We start from the raw sequence: 13,836 nt of genomic DNA, 5'->3' as shown, positions 1-13,836 counted from the left end.
AATACCTGTGGGTCCCAGATGTGTTTCTTCTGTCTTTGTTGTTTTCGTTTGTTATTTTCTGGTTGGCAGACCTGTGAGGACCAACCAGTAAAGACTTCTGATTCATTTCGTTTCTTGCTCTCTTCTCCTTAGCAATGTTGAATCATAAACACTGGTCTGCAGATTAGATAAACATCACCTCCAAACCCCCGGCTGATCACTCTCAAAAAGCCCAATCATGCCTGCGGCATGTGGCACAGTCTTTGATATCCGCACGCGCATGTGCATGAGCACACACACACACACACACACACACACACACACACACACACACACATACACACACTTTCTCCTCACCTCTTGCTCTGTGGGTCCACAGCTCCACTGAGGGGGTGGTACATTTCAGAGGCCACGCCTCCCTCCTTTCCTTCTTCTCCAGTATTCATGTTGGAAGCCACGCCCCCTCCTCTTCTTCAGTATTCATGTTGGAAGCCACACCCCCCTCTCCAGGCTCCTCTGGCTTTGTTATGGTCTATGCGAGCAGTCGAGGAAAAGCTTCCATGGACAGAGAAAAAACCTACAAACCCACAGAGCAAGTGTTCTGTAGAGATTAATAACATATTTATGAGAAACAGACCATCTGATACATCTGATATTCCGAACCATTTTTCAGCTCCACAATTTAGGTGAAGTTGGCAAATGTCCAATAACAAAGACACCTTTGAATCTCCTTTGCTTGACTTCACCTCCTACTGCAAATTACCCCACAAACCCGCGCATTGTTTTCAACACTCTTAGCTAACAGTGTTCAAGCCCTGCTGCGTAAGTTGTTCATTCTCCAGGACTTGGATGCTGTGAGTTACATTCATTTGAAATAAGCTTTTAGCCAGCAAAAGTGCATGTAACTCAAACCAAAACAGGTATTTATTGAGGTATTGAGGTTGAGGTATTTATCCATGATTTCAGTTTTATCCATCACAATTGCTGCATATACACATTCACAGGGAATCTATATAAAATACAATGAATACAATAAATAGTCAGTGTAATACATTTCGAATACCCATTTTTCGGGCCTCCAGACAAAATCTTAATGCTGGATGCGATGAACACTGGCTGCAGATCACAGTAGAATTGTGTGGGGGACGGCTACGGCATGCAAGGCGTTTTCCCACATTGCATTTCACATATTTCAAAGACAGTAAAAGAGCGTGGTCTTCCGGATGCAGGAATGTGCCAGATCAATTCACAAATACTGTACACACCTTTTCTTGGATGGTGTTTACAAACATGTCACTATAACAAGTTGAATAAATATAAATGTAATGCAAATGTACGTTTTTCTACACTCGCTGGACTAACAGTCAGCATTTTGAAGCTTTCCTTTCCGTGTCTGCATGACCAAAATGTGTAGAGACACAAAGCAGACTGCTAAAGTAGTGGCTGTTGTACTGCTAAAGTAGTGATGTGTAAGGGCTCAGGCAAGAACTCAGTCGCAGACCAAGAGAGCTTCAGGTTCCAGGCGGGTTTATTAATGACGGCAGGCAAGTAGCGAAACAAAAGCAGGCAGGGTCGAAAACCGGAAGGCAGTCCGTGGACAAAAGCAGGGTCGGTAACAGAAGCAGGCAGGGTCAGGAACCGGGCAGGCAAACGATCAGGCAAAGGGACAAAACGGCAGGCAGAAAACGAAGACAAAGAGCAGGCAGAGTCAAACACGGAGAAATCAGACATCCAAAAAACTGCGGGAACGAAACAGGTACGGAAATGCTGAGACGAACTGGCAAACAAGACAGGAACAAGCAGGGTAGAAATAGGGCTGGGCAATGAGGAGATGGGATGCAGGTGAGCAGGCAGGCAGGTGAAGGTAATGGGGCAATCAGGTGGGCGGGGACCAGGCGGGGAGCGGGGCGGGGCTGGAACACAAGGAAAAAACAAAAAGCACATGGACAGGGAAAAACAAAAACATCACAGCTAGGGGGGCGGCGCCCTGACAGTGATGTTACGGCGTAATTAAAACCACATCACTGAAAATATAATATTGCCTCCGTATCAGAATCCGTTCCCCTGGGGTAAAGGTAAAGCTTAAGGTTACGGTTAGCGTTAAGGTTAAATGACCCCTTTGGACGCAGTAGGAAGGAGGGCGTAACTGGCGTCGGAGAGCGATTAAACAGGTGCTGAAATCTGAAAGGAGCCAAAACTAGCAGGGGGAACCAGATCTGATCCAACGACTATCATACTACATGTAAAAAATAAATCAACAACGGCCCAGTCTAGGAAGCTTTACACTGCTATGCGGTGATGTAGTAGTTTTGCAATATGAGCTGAGGATACTACATTCACACTGCAGGCAAATGTGGCCCAAATCTGATTTTTTTGCTCATATGTGACTCAGATCTGTTTTTTTCATAACAATGTGAACAGCACAAACCACATGGAATCTGATCTTTTTAATTCTGATTTGGGCCACTTCCATATGTGGTCCTAAATCAGATACAGGTCTGATTTTTTACAATGCGACCTCGGTCTGAACAGTCAAATTGGAATTCATGCGACTTTTACGTCACTCTAGATCGACATTCGTCACTATTCTGGGCTGGCGGGAGTCACATGATTAAATTCCTTGTCTGTTCCAGTCCAAACGCAGCCTAGAAAGAGCATAACTGTATAAAAACCAGGGCCTGTAGATAATACCTTACTTAATCACCTTCATTTATTACTTTATTTACTGAGTTATATATCACCTTTCAAGCAAAAAAGCACAAGGTGCTTTTGTAGCAGAGCTGAAGTGATTAGCTCGTGTGAGTCCTGCGTAAAAGCCTTAGGTAGCTGGTAACAGGTAGCCAAGCAGTTTCAGCGGCTACATCGCTCCCCGAGACCTGGTTAAGTAGCTTTGTTAACGACAGGCTAACGGCAGTTTGCCTGTAGCTCAACTGGCAATGACGCCGGTTGTAAGGGGTTGGCAGCGAGCAGTGAGAACCTTGGTTCGAAGCTCGCTCACTGATCCCCACCGGTTACACTTTAAAAAGCAAGAAAACATCAAAATCAAACACGAGCAATTGTAGCGCGTCGGTCACTTGGTAATAATGGAGGACACCTGCGAAGGTAGTCAGTGGAGGGACAGTGAGGTGTTAGACCTCATAAGTATTTGAGGTGACAGCACCATACAAGCTAAACCTGAGGGGTCCTACCTTTACCAGTCTGTCTTCGCGAGCATAGTCATTGTTTTGTTCTTTTGCGCATGTGGGTCAGTTCAGGACCGTGACCAGTTCACAGTGGAATCTGATATTGGCCACATTTAAAAAATAATGTGAACAGCCAAACAAAAAAATCGGATCTGAGCAGTAAATCCGAAATGAGCACAAAGGCTTGCAGTGTGAATGTAGCCTAAGAGCTAAGAGCGGCAAGCTGAGGCTGAAACCCAGCTAGCAAACATTTCACTGTGGGCATTCTAGCAACATCAGTTAAACCACAACTTCATGATAAAGAAATGTTCAGATAAAACAACAACATTCTGATATACCTTTCAGCAACTTTTCCACCGTACCAATAAGTTTTTGAATTTGTTTGTGAATGGTGTGTCCAACACAACATTGTGGCAATGCTGTTGCAGTTTTACTTTTTCCTGCAACCAAACACTGATTTCCAGTAATGCTGCAAAAAGGAAAAGGTCAAACTTCTACACAACACTGTGATATTGCGATTACCATAATGTTCAGCTACACTGCAATATGGTTGTGTTTGTGTTGCCTCTCATATTTTGGCAACACCTATTAAGCACAGAAAAAGCAGGGTTGGGGAGTAACGAAATACATGTAACGGCATTATGTATTTAAAATACAAAATACGAGTAACTGTATTTTGTTACAGTTACCATTTAAATTGATGGTAATCGAATTACAGTTACATTTTAAAAGTATTTAGATTACTGAAGGGATTACATTGGATTTTTTCCCATTTAATTTCTTTGTTTTTTCATTTAATTTTTATTCAGTTGGAAAATCTATACAATGATAGGCAACTCCAGGGTCTATCTCCCATATGCCCCTCATGAAGAAGCGCGCAGCCTGCCAGACTCACAAGACAGTAGAATGGAGAGTGAGACAGAAAGCAACCAGCGCAACGTATTTAAATAATACCGGGAAATATCGGGACCATTTTACTTTCAAATTTGGCAAAGGTCACAACTTAACAGTACAATGCAAGCTGTGTTTGCCAGCAACCAAACTGCTATCCACTTCAAAAGAGTCAACCTCTAACCTGAAGAAGTATCTTGAAGTAAGTTCTCTTTTTCATTATCTAAGCTGATATTGATCACTAGCTAGCTATCTTACATAGTTCGGCTGCACTGGATTAGCTATTCAGCAAGCTAGTAGGTTAGTAGGTATAGCATTAAAGCTAACGAGTAGATACAGTGACAAAACAAGTGAAATTTCATGTTCAAAACTGTGATTACACCAACAATTTTACACTACGTATATTATACATTAAATTGTTAAGCTACTCCTTTCTCACTCACAATGTATTCAGGGTGGCTTGTGCCTTTTCTGACTCCTGTTTTCATGTAATGTACAGTTTTTGAACTAACATTTACAATTCTGAAGAAATTGTGATGAAATGCCCATAGACTTAACATGGGGGTGCCAAAATGTTAGCCACAACAATGCTAAGTGAACATTCTAAAAATAGCCTAACCGTTCAAAACCTTATCCAATGTTCACACTGTCAGTCCAAATACGATTTTTTGTATATATCCGATCAGAATCCGATCTTCCTGATTGACTGTCCGCATTATGCAGTGGGCTATATTGCAAGTGACCAGATCCGAACTGTGTGTCCGGGTGGCAATCCTCATTTTCGGTCTTATTCACATTGGTAATGACATTGCGCCCCGAAGTAGAAGTAGCTGACAAAACAAACCAAATTGGAGGATAATGAAATGGGCTTGCTTATTTAGGGCAACATGGCAATGTAGAGCCGTGGCAAATGTTTTATAAAAATAATCAGACAGGAGGTTTGCCTGCTCCGCCTTATTTCGTGCAGCCGTCACCGCCGGTATCACTTTTCAATGGCTCCCTCCGCCACCAAACTAGCATTTTTCCTGTAGCCTACGTGTGATGCACACATGAACATACTTTGCACAGCTACCCAGTTTGTATAGCACAATTGCGACTCACATTGTGATATGAATGGGAACTCTAACTGTAACCTTCTCTGGTGCCATGTACCCCTCCGTCATTGAGCATAACTTCATGAATGACTGTCGTGTCATCCTGAAGTTGTCTCTCTATTCCAGATCTGTAAATGCATGTAGGACAACTTTGTCCCACCAGTCCTTGCTTCGGACTTTCATCCACATCCATTTTGTTTTGGCAGACGGAATCTGTTTGTGAAGTCGTGACGTATCGACCTTCCAATAATTCTGTTTCCAGGTCCGAGCCCCTACTGAAAAGGGAATGGCTGCAGTTGATAAGGTGAGTTACAATTCTTAAACGAATGAAGAAAAAGTTTGGCGCTAGTGGGTGATAACGTTAGCTAGCTAACCTAGCTAACGTTAGCACCCACTGGCAAAAGCCAAACTGGCCTTTTGTAGATACCCCTGATGTAGGCTACGGGTTTTATAGGGTGTTTCTTGCTATGAACCCACATCCTCATGTTTCGGTTGACAGCCCTTTTTCTGTGCTGCCCAGCTAAGGCGAAGATAGCTAGCTAGCTAAGGCTAGCTATCTTTGTCAGCCCTTGTCTGACCGACCAAGCCTGACAACTGAAACACGAAGATGTGGGTACATAGCAAGAAACATCCTATAAAACCCATAGCCAGGGTATCCGCAAAGGGCCAGTTTGGCTTTTGTCAGTGGTTGCTAACGTGAGCTAGGTTAGCTAGCTAACGTTAGCGCCCACATGCGCCAAACTTTTTCTTCATTTGTTTAAGAATTGTGACTTAACTTAGCAGCCATTTCCTCTTCTCTTTCTCGTCACAAGGAAAGCAGTAGAATGACAATTGAATAGTTTCTTGGACTCAGATCTACTCAACCAACAAAGGACACACTTTTCTCCACCCAAATCAACAAAGCACTTGATGATGATGGCACTTGTCTCTGCCGACTGGGCACTCGCAGGTGCTGTACCTCACTGACGGACCCTCAACGTGCACCTATATTGAAAACAATTTAACCCTAACATTTCTAAAAGACATTGCCAATGCTGTGTTTATATTAGCCTAACGATACTTCTGTAGCTAGCCAGGGGGTGGCAGATCATTATATGTCAACTAGCCTAATTTCACTAACCCTCCAAAACCTGGCTGGTACATATTTAGTTTTTCATCTTCGTTTACGTCCAAAGGTATAGCAGTCCTGTACGTTTTTTTTTTTTTTTATAAATACCCAAGGGTGTAAGTTTGGTCTCAACATTGGTAGGGATACAGCAACCGAGGGTAAATCGGAATTATCTAATATGACTTCACTCCAAACGAGTGAACGAGTTCCAAACGAACGAGTTCGCTCAAATATTGGGACAATTCTGTCCTCCCAAAATATTGGTAGGGCATGTCCCTACCGTCCATATGCAAACCTACACCCTTGGAAATACCTCAGCCAGAACATGGCATATCATCTTCAGATGTCAACTAGCTAGCTAAATTACTGCTAACTTCTAACTCGCCCCAACCTTGTAAATCCTCTTTTTCATGGATGCCTGGACTCTACCCTTGGTCAGACCACCTGGCAGAACAGCTAGACTAATCACTCTATTGGAGCTGAAAGAATTTAGACCCTTTTTAACCCTGAATAGTGCCTCACTAAAGAAGGAAGTGATCGTGAAAAGTGCTTGCTTTTGGGACCTGAAGGAGCATTTGGACCTGGAAATGGCTATACGTCATGCGTGGCGTCAAACTTAACAACCGGATGGGCAGCAAAGGTATTGTTTTGAACAAGACGGTATCCATCCTGGCACAAAACATCCCGTGCTCGCATTCTCTCATTCAGTATCTGTAAGAAGAGGAGGTTTCTTTTGAATTGTTGCTTTATTAGAATTGAGAAAAGAATTGAGAAAACTTTGGCTATAGTAGCCTACGCAGCACATCCATATTTGAAGACGGCTACACGGGAATGCTGGATGCACGATCTTGCAATCTTCCGATTGTACACTTGTGACATGTAAACGCGCACAGGCTACCACCTTCATGTAAACAGTACGTTCAGAATCATCAATCGGAATGATTTCATTCCGAATGAAAAAAATGTGTACATGTAAATGTAGCTAGTGTGAACATAGCTTTAGTCGTATGAACATTCTTTAAAAAACTGTTAAGAACGTTCTTCGGATTCCATCTTGCTCTTTTGAGTAAGTCTATTAAAATACTGTATTTTGAAAACTACTTTTAATGTACTGTTGTGATCATTTCATGCACCTGTTTGTCTAAATGTGAAAAGTTCAGTAAAATAGACCTTTTAATTAGTCTTTTCCCTTCATCATAAAACATTGGTAATGAGAATTACACTGGTGCACATCCTTTTAAAACTTTCATGACTCAAGTTTAGCTAGCCTATTTAGATTTTGATACTTGGACATAGTTCGTGCGAATCACCCAACCAGTGGGCTATATGCCACATTCACACTTTTACTTACATACTTTTAAAAACACAGTGTTCAGAAAGTAATCCAAAGTATTTAGATTACGTTATTTACCTTGAGTAATCTAATGGAATACGTTACAAATTACATTTTAAGGCAAGTATTCTGTAATCTGTAGTGGAATATATATTAAAAGTAAGCCTCCCAACCCTGAACATAAGTACACAACATACAAAACTTCTGTAATTTTTAACAATTCTACAATAATGGAGAAGGTCTGTTATACAAACATTATGCTCAGCATTCAATTCATTAATAAATCTTTCCCCAAACCAGGGGACTCCCACATTATATTCAGTTTATATTAAGCACCTCAGCTCAGACACCAGCAACAATATTGGAGCATTCAACTCATTACGATAATGTGGGAAAATAAAATCTAAAAACCCCCTCTCTGAAAAAAATCAGATAAAAATCTCTCTGATAAAAATCTGGAATAAGTTTTTTGAATGCTACTCCTACCACTGTATCACCCTAAAACAGCAGGAAATGAACCGTAAGGCCAGCTGATAGAAAACCTTTGTCAGATCAGCTACACTGACACTAAGCTACACACCACACAGTAACAACACAAGCCTCCAGCGCTCTCAGAAAGTGAAACCTAATCTTCACTTTACACCTGGGGTCTCCAACACATCGCTCGCGAGCTACCGGTAGCTTGTTTTTGAGTAGCTCGCCAAAAGGTTCAAAGATTATGTTCAAAAAGTCCGACAACAAATAAATGCACCCTGGAAACCTCTTCCCATTTCAATCCAATCAAATACACAGATGTCCCACCCCCCTCCAACACAAAATGATATCAGCTGTCAAACAAATAAGTTAGACTACTGTCAAGTTTTCCAACACGTCGTCACGACAGTTACCCTGTAAGCCAGTGGTTCTCAACTCCAGTCCTGGGGACCCACTGCCCAGCATGTTTTAGATGCCTCCCTACTCCAACACACCTGATTCAAATGATCAACTGGGTATTAACTGCTGCAGCTGCTTGATAACAAGCTGATCATTTGAATCAGGTGTTTTGGAGCAGGGAAGTATCTAAAATATACTGGACAGTGGGTTCCCAGGACTGGAGTTGAAAACCACTGCTGTGTGCTAGCTACTTGGGTAGCTACTGAACTAAAACAAGGAGTTCAGTGGTGTTAGCAACCCAGTTTAGCTTATAAAATAGCCAGATTTATGATGAACCAAGAAAGTGGCCAGGCCAAAAAAAACTGTGCTATTTCCATGCAGGGTTATTATTGTATACTAAAACTAAGAGGAAAAGTAATGATTTTTAGACATGTTCGTAAACTGAAATAAAATAATTCACCCGAAGAAAATGTAAAACTAAAACTAAACGAAACTAATAATGATTGCTAAAAAAAACTAATAAGAATAAAATAAGAAAAGACTTGTCGTTATCGTTTCAAGACGGCAAAGGTCGTATCCATTCAAGTCACACTCAGGGTCAGTTTGTTCCTTAGGGGGATCGGGCGACACACCACCAAAGGGGTAAAGGGAGGGAATTTTTCACATCACACATCCTACCACAGTTCTACGCTAGCTGTGACTGTGCTAGACAGTTTGTCCTGCTTCTGAATATCATAGTCCAATCAGCGTCAAGTCATGTTCCGTGGAGTACCGCCCCTTTCGGGCAATTTCAGTCTGGTTGAAAATCGCACAGATCGCTGTGATAGACTCTCATGTTAAGGCAATTTTTTCGAACTGCAGGCGCTGCTATGCAATCTGTATGGGTTCTGGGTGGGCTTGCACTAATGCGCTTTCGTCATACGGAACCTGGTGTAGGGATCGCTGGGGCAGCCAGCGATCTTGTCACATTCAAGGTCAACATGGATAATGTTACCTCAACTCAGAGCAACTCGATCGTGGCATTAAAAAATACCATTCAGTCGTCATAGTAAGCAGGATAAATTGGCAACTAAAGAATTAGGACCACCCAGACCAAATTTAAACATCAAGCAAGTATCTACAAAAGGGGGGGGGGGGGGGGTAATCGTATAACTAAATCGTTTAGTCTTGAAATGCTCATATCTTCAGTGATAAGCAGATTATTTTTCACGCTGCACTAATCTTAGACAATTTTTTCTCCTTTACTAAAATTACTAAAACTAAAACTGAAACTATAATAAACTAAAACGAAATAGAAATGAGTCCACGAAATAAAAACTAAGCTGAAACTAATGAAAACACTGGTGAAACTAAATAAAACTAAACGGAAATACAAACATATTATCAAAATAAAAACGAATTTGAAAATTTAAAACTATTATAACCTTGTTTCCATGAGGAATGGGAATGCGGGGTTTTTCCCCACGAATGTGAAGGACAAGTGTGTGTGTGTCTCATCTGCGGTACCAGCATTTCAGTCGCTAAAAGATGCAACGTATAGCACCACTTCAGGGGCATTCTAAAGCTCTTAAAGTGAAAAGGCTTAACGTGGCTTAATGTTCCAAAACAGCAATCAATGATCACCAAATTTCTCTCGGACATGTCTTGTCATAAACACTTTTACCTGTCAAAAAATCAAAACCGAAATCCTATGAGTATGGACGTTATCTTACATTAAGCATTTTCCTCTCTATTGACGCCCATTATAAGGAAAATGTTTAACGTGGCTTAATGTTCCAAAATAGTGGCCAATGATCAGAGTGCTGTCACTGCGGTTGAGTATTCACTCTGATTACTGTATCAGCTAGCTTGGCTCTTTGGCGTTGTGGCCAAAGCTGTAGTTCGGTATTCCGTAAACCCGGGTTAGATGCCGGGTGGGGTGACTGCTCTCGTCCTTCACTATAGTGAGCTTGACACGTTGAAATTTGAAACATATGAATACAGAACATACATCTGACATGCTACTGATGTGAATTTAAGATACTTTTGATCCATAATGTGAGCTTTGGATATTGACATTTGTATATACAAAAAGTAGCTTAATTCAGCTGGTTAATGTGAGTGTTTTAATACCTTATGTGAATAAGTGTGAGTGATATAAGACATGGGTAGCTCTCCACCACTTTCATTTTTTCAAAGTAGCTCTCAGATGAAAAAAGAGACCCCTTTTGGAGACCCCTGCTTTACACAAACTGCTCTGAAAATAGAGCACAGAGAAAACATCATACAGTGCTGCAGAATTTATGGAAGAGATTAATCCAACACTAAAACTACAGCAAGAACAATAATTATGAAATGCAACCAAAAAAACAGAGTGCTGATGTAGATACAAAATCATCTCCATTGCCCTGAAGAAAAGTCTCGGAGTAATATGAACATATCACATTCATTTTTCTTTTCATTGTACAAAAAATACACTGATGTAATGTAGGAATAATGCATATTACTAATAATGGACCACTGTTAAAACATCATGGATAGCGTTGCAGTAAACATTGTGAAAGAGCAAAGTTTAATATCGTTAGCTGATAGACACAGACCAGCGACATAGGCATATACACATATATGTAGACATACACTATACACATAATTAAAATAAACGTGTAGCGAAAATTCGGAAAATTCATTAAAGATACACATCCCGAGCAGACCGAGTTTATTGCCAGCCATCAGTTATCAGATATGCAGACATGCAGATTATAATATGATTAAATATGTTCTGATCAGTGATCACAAAAGGGAAGAAGGGGAAAAGAACGGCCCAGACTCTCGATTCAGAGAAAGCCTTTGACCCGGTCTAACTGCCTCATCTGTTTCAAAAGCAAGGTAAATCTGAATATTTTTCAGACCTAATTAAACAGGTTCAAATCTTGTACTCATGTCCTCAAAAGAGAACTGCCCCCAACATTAAGGCAGGAGCAAGAGACAGGGGTGTCCATTCTCCCACAGTCATTTGCATCAATCTTGAACCACTTGCACAATTAATGAGACAGGACCCAAAATTAAAAGGCATTAATATAAATGGAAAGGAACATAAAATCTCACTTTAAGAGCATGATGTTCTGTTGTATCCTGCACATCCTGGCAACACAGTATCACATTAAATGACATGTGCTCTGGGTTTAAATGTTGGAAAAACGGAAGGATTTTCTATAAGATTATTTAAATCTAAATAAATAAGCACTCTCTCCCTGTTTAGTCGGCCAGAAAAAGATATTTAGAAATTAACACTTTACACCCTCTTACACTACACCCTCTTTGTAAAGTAAATTACACTGCGTTAATTCAATCAACTACAGACGCTAAAATTGATCAACATTAGCACCAACACTCATTGAAAGAATTAAAACTGTAAAGGTGAATGTGAAACTACAATAAATTATACGAAAAATAAATATTCGGCCTAAGGTCGCGTGAGCACCCGAATCTCGAGCTGCAACAGTGATTTTAATTTATTTATACAATTTTTATACATGTAATCCACTTTTATCTGATAAAACAGGTAAACACACGCACATTCCGAGTGAATATAAAAATACTTAGTCTTCTGATATTGTAGCCTACATGTATGCCGGGTAAGGGCCGTATATGGCACCTTGCAGAATCTAGATCTGTTGCTTCCTGGCAGCGAACGTTCGGTTACAGAAAGTATTTAAATTGCACACTACGCAATTCTTGCATAACTTATTGGAAATTACAGACCCCTTGTAAATATCTTAGAATTTTCGGAAGTGTCGAATCGCTGAAACTCTTCTGGACTTTATCTACTTGACTTGATGCTATTTAATGCCACCATTTTCCTCAACTTCCGTGATTAGTCTGCGACTAACAGTCAGACATAAAAGCCTATTTAAGTTTAAACTTGTTCTCCGTTTTATACAAGCCACCCATAACACTCCACTTTTTAATAATGTTATCATATTCTTACCTTGCAGACCTAATTATTCGCACCGCTCTCCAGCATTTTAACAATTGACTTCTGAAATGGCGACTGTTCAAGTTGCTCCCAAAATACTTTTAATTTCGCTTTCTCATGAACATGTGTAGCTTACCGTTTGGACTTTACACACTTGACACCGCCTTCTCTAAGACCGAAACTCCTACAGCATCATTGATTCGTCTATCCATAAAACTGAAAATAGCCCGTCTTAGTGCAGCGGTAGGGTACAGAGTGAACGTCATCATCAGGGCTGTCAAGTTTTGATCTCAGCTTGGAGTGAGATCCGTGCCAGTACTTGGCGCGTTTCCATTACCCTGCTTAATTTGCAATTTGAAATTGCGAACTAAAAAAGGAGTAATAGAAACACGTGGATTTCGAAAAGACTCTCAAATATCGCAAAAAAGTTTATACGATCGCAGGAGGGTTTTTTTTCAGACGAGTCGACAAAGCAGTATTTCGCGAAAAACTGACATGGAAACACATTTTTCGCATTTAAGTCACTTGACATGAATTAGGTATTTTTTTGTGCCTCATAATTGCACTGTGTGCACGTATATCACTTAAATTATTCAATGTGATTATACTAAACCTTATAATTTCTAGAATACCATTATTTTACATTATGTTTGGTATTAAAAAAAAAAAACATTAATGTAGAAAGTATCAAACACTATTACACATGTGCATTGAACATATATTTTATTTATATTGAACGGTCTAACTGCCTCATCTGTTTCAAAAGCAAGGTAAATCTGAATATTTTTCAGACCTAATTAAACAGGTTCAAATCTTGTACTCATGTCCTCAAAAGAGAACTGCCCCCAACATTAAGGCAGGAGCAAGAGACAGGGGTGTCCATTCTCCCACAGTCATTTGCATCAATCTTGAACCACTTGCACAATTAATGAGACAGGACCCAAAATTAAAAGGCATTAATATAAATGGAAAGGAACATAAAATCTCACTTTAAGCGCATGATGTTCTGTTGTATCCTGCACATCCTGGCAACACAGTATCACATTAAATGACATGTGCTCTGGGTTTAAATGTTGGAAAAACGGAAGGATTTTCTATAAGATTATTTAAATCTAAATAAATAAGCACTCTCTCCCTGTGCATTGAACATATATTTTATTTATATTGAACGTTGTAAATTAGCATTTCGCTAAAAACACTAAACACGGTGCATCTGGTCCTCGTGCATAAATGCATGTTACAATTCTACCATTCAGTCAGTGCCTGGAGCACCTGTGGAAATCTCAGACAGGAGCCGTCTCCCATTGTTCACGTAAAGGAGCCGGCTCATAGAGCCGACTCGTTCGCGACCGACACATCACTATAATGTACTGCCTCATTAGTTTTAAGCATATGGCATGGCACCCCGTATACACATCTGT

At 40.5% G+C, this 13,836-nt stretch overlaps 1 long non-coding RNA gene across 1 annotated transcript; it reads right to left on the bottom strand.

Moving 5' to 3' along the window:
• Nucleotides 1–13: 13 nt before the first annotated feature.
• On the bottom strand, nt 14–12,504 carry LOC118772330. The gene is made up of 3 exons (XR_005004692.1): nt 12,428–12,504; nt 337–534; nt 14–71 (listed from the first exon to the last, which is right to left on the bottom strand). It is a non-coding gene; the product is annotated as an uncharacterized LOC118772330 (long non-coding RNA).
• Nucleotides 12,505–13,836: the final 1,332 nt, after the last annotated feature.

This window comes from Megalops cyprinoides, unplaced genomic scaffold (genome assembly GCF_013368585.1).
Source record: "Megalops cyprinoides isolate fMegCyp1 unplaced genomic scaffold, fMegCyp1.pri scaffold_28_arrow_ctg1, whole genome shotgun sequence".
NCBI lineage: Eukaryota > Metazoa > Chordata > Actinopteri > Elopiformes > Megalopidae > Megalops > Megalops cyprinoides.
The sequence above is the reverse complement of the archived record's forward strand: the minus strand, read 5'-3'. Positions and strand labels throughout refer to the sequence as shown.